Genomic DNA, 4,013 nt, shown 5'->3' with positions numbered 1-4,013 from the left:
TTTGTCTCTAATGTATGGACAAAATTCTTGTAACAAAAGGATCCATCTAATCAATCTAGGTTTGGTATCCTTCTTAGACAAAAGGTATTTCAAAGCAGCATGATCAGTATAAATTACGATCTTAGAACCTAATAAATAGTATCTACACTTATCCAAGGCAAACAAGATGGCTAGTAATTCCTTCTCGGTAGTTGTATAGTTCATTTGGTCATCATTCAGAGTTTTGCTACCATAGTAAACCACATGGAGTAATTTGTTTTCTCGCTGACCTAGCACAACGCCTGTAGCATAATCTGAAGCATCACACATAATTTCAAAGGGTAGGTTCCAGTTAGGTGCCTGGACTATCGGGGCAGTAGTGAGTAAAGTTTTAAGCTTATCAAAAGCCTTTAAGCAAGCATCATCAAAGACAAACTTAACATCTTTTGCAAGCAAATTACAAAGAGGTCTCGAAATCAAGCTAAAATCCTCAATGAATCGACGGTAAAAACCTGCATGCCCTAAGAATGACCTAATATCTTTTACGGTTTTTGGGACCTGTAGAGTCTTAATAAGGTCAATTTTGGCTTTGTCTACCTCTATACCCTTTGAAGAAACGTTGTTCCCTAAGACAATTCCTGATTCAACCATGAAATGACATTTTTCCCAATTAAGCACTAAATTCTTTTCCTTACACCTAGTCAACACTAATGTCAAATGATGCAAGCACTCATCAAAAGATGAACCAAACACTGAAAAATCATCCATAAAGACCTCTAAGAACCGTTCTACCATGTCAGAAAATATGCTCATCATGCAATGCTGAAAAGTCGCAAGGGCATTACAAATCCCGAAAGGCATGCGTCTATACGCAAAGGTACCAAAGGACGGGTAAAAGTGGTTTTCTCCTGGTCTTCTGGGGAAATAAGATCTGATTATATCCAGAGTAGCCATATAAAAAGCAGTAGTGACTATGTCCATCTAATCTCTCTAGCATCTGGTCGATGAAGGGAAGGGGAAAGTGGTCCTTCCTTATGACCTTGTTCAATTTCCTATAGTCAATACACACACGCCATCCCGTGGTCACTCGGGTTGGGATTAATTCATTATTATCATTCTGGACTATAGTGATACCTGATTTCTTGGGGACAACCTGAACAGGGCTGACCCACTTACTGTCTGAAATTGGGTAAATAATACCCGCATCTAACAACTTAAGAACCTCTTTTCGAACTACCTCTTTCATGTTAGGGTTCAGTCGACGTTGCATCTCCCTAGAAGGTTTGGAGTCTTCCTCTAAATGAATCTGATGCATACACACAGTAGGACTTATACCCTTAATGTCTGCTATAGTCCACCCTAAAGCTTCCTTATTGTCTTGAAGTACTTTTACTAGCCTACTTTCCTGATCACTATCCAAATCGGAAGCTACAATCACAGGTAAAGTCTCAGATGGGCCTAAAAACACATACTGTAGAGTATCGGGTAGTGGTTTAAGGTCCAACTTTGGGGGCTCTTCTAAAGAAGGAATTAGGGTAGTCTCAGAAACTGGTAACGGTTCGAACCTAGCTTTCCATCTATCAGTGTCTAACACAGGGGTAGAATCTAATAGAGCATTCACTTGTTCAATAGTGCTATCGTCATCAAAATCTAAACCAAAATGGGATAGACAACTTTCTAATGGGTCTTCAAATAAAATGTTTGGTAATGACTTCTGAACTAAGGCTTCTATCATGTTCACCTCTTCAACACATGTGTCATCTACTAAGGTAGCTTACTGACATTAAAAATGTTCATCTCTATAGTCATATTACCAAAAGATAAATTCATCACACCATTTCGACAGTTAATGATCGCATTCGACGTAGCTAAAAACGGGCGACCTAAAATCACAGGTATCTGGTTCTCTGGGTCAGGGACAGGTTGAGTATAGGACCACGAAATCCACTGGATAGATAAACTTGTCGACCTCAATAAGGACATCCTCAATAACACCTCGAGGAATTTTAACAGACCTATCAGCTAACTGCAGTGTTATCTGAGTAGGTTTCATTTCACCAAGTCCTAGCTGTAAGTACACATGGTACGGAAGTAGGTTCACACTGGCTCCTAAGTCAAGTAAAGCTTTTTCTACCCGGTGTTTACCTATTGTACAAGCAATGGTAGGGGAACCTGGGTCTTTGTACTTTGGAGTTGTAGTGTTTTGAATAATTGAACTTACGTGACTAGCTAAAAAGGCTTTCTTATGGACGCTAAGTTTTCGCTTTCGCGTACACATATCCTTAAGGAACTTGGCATAAGCAGGAATTTGCCTAATTGCATCTAATAAAGGAAGGTTTATGGTAACTTGCTTAAAAACCTCCAATATGTCATTAAAGTTCGATTCCTTCTTTGTTGGTACTAATAGCTGAGGAAATGGGGCTCTAGGCACAGAATCAGACCTCTCAGGAACTGAGTTGGCATCATCAGAAATTTTATCAGTTTCCTTAGCTAGTGGTCCTGAGGGGTGAACTACAGTATGTTCACTATCGGGCATGGTTACCTGATTGTCTATTCTACCACTCCTAAGGGTTTCTAATAGCATTCAATTGATTCGATGGTTTTGTACCTACTTCATGAACTCCTCTAGGATTGGGATTAGTCTGACTAGGGAACCTACCATTATCTCTCTCACTTAAGGTCTTAGCTATTTGGCCGACTTGAAGTTCTAACTTAGCAAGGCTCTGAGCATTAGTTTGAAAATTCTGCTTGGTTTCCTGTTGAAAACTAACATGGCTCTGTGCTAACATTTCCTGAGTTTTTGCTAACATCTTAATAGATTCCTCTAAGCTAGTCGTTTTTTTTCTGGGCCTGATGTATTCCTAGTGTAGCCAAAACCTGGGGGAGCATTAGAATTATTAGACTGACCCTGACTCTGGCCCTTAGACCATGAAAAGTTCGGATGGTTCTCCAACCAGGATTATAGGTTTCTGAATATGGGTCAAACTTCTGACGATTATCAAACCTAGTGTTATTATATAGAGCATTGGCTTGCTCTTCATTATTCTGGCCTTCCCAAAAAGGCTCCAATCTACCACTAGTGTTACCCACTTCTAAAGCTTCTAACCTTTTCGCTATAGCACAATTTTGGCATCTGATTCATAGCCTCCTTCTACCCTATTAACGTTTCCTCTGCCGAGAAGAATTGTTTTCTGGGGTCCCCTACTACTTTCCCATTGTTGGGTCTTTTCGGCGACTTCATGCAAATATGTCATCGCGTCATCAACTGTTTGGTTCTCAAATCCACCAGTACACATAGATTCTACTGTGGTTGTGGTGGGATAATCTAAACCCTCATAAAGGATCTGAACTAACCTAACCTTCTCTAAACCATGATGAGGACATTGGGCTAATAAATCATTGAACCTTTCCAAATACCTATACAAAGTTTCTCCCTCCTGTTGAAAAACGTGCAGATTTGCGTCCTAATAGACGATGTTTTGTGCCTAGGGAAAAACTTGTTCAAAAAGGCAGATGTAAGTTGTTCATACGTTTCGATTGACCCGGAAGCCAAACTATATAGCCACGATTTAGCTTTATCTTTCAGGGAAAAGGGGAATAACCTAAGTTTCAAAGCATCATCATCTAGGTTTCTAATCCTGAGGGTACTACAAATTTCCTCAAAGTCCCTAACATGGAAATAGGGGTTTTCATTTTCTTTCCCTAAAAAGATTGGGAGCAGCTGTAAGGTCCCAGGTTTAAGTTCATAAGTTGCTTCCGTCTCAGCTAACCTGATACATGAGGGACGAGTAGTCCTAGTTGGATTCAAAAAAGCTTTCAAAGTTTCCATTTCTAGCGCTATCGGAGCAACATGGATTCTCTCCTCAGTCAAAGGACGTTCAAAAACAGACTCTTCAAAAGTCGTACTCTCTAGATTAAGGTAATCGAGACGCTTAGAACTACGAGGTTTCTATTTAACAAATCTACCTAGTGCGTCTCTTTTACGTTCAGGCATACAATAGAATTTTCTAAATTGGAAGGGTAAGCAAACACAG

At 39.8% G+C, this 4,013-nt stretch overlaps 1 pseudogene; it reads left to right on the top strand.

The window, feature by feature from the left end:
• The first annotated feature begins 3,345 nt into the window (after positions 1 to 3,345).
• LOC113354755 lies at positions 3,346 to 3,444 on the top strand (annotated as a pseudogene).
• The last annotated feature ends 569 nt before the right edge of the window (positions 3,445 to 4,013 follow it).

Source organism: Papaver somniferum, chromosome 2 (genome assembly GCF_003573695.1).
Source record: "Papaver somniferum cultivar HN1 chromosome 2, ASM357369v1, whole genome shotgun sequence".
NCBI classification, from domain to species: domain Eukaryota; kingdom Viridiplantae; phylum Streptophyta; class Magnoliopsida; order Ranunculales; family Papaveraceae; genus Papaver; species Papaver somniferum.
Note: the sequence above shows the minus strand (reverse complement) of the source record. Positions and strands in the feature narration are given on the sequence as shown.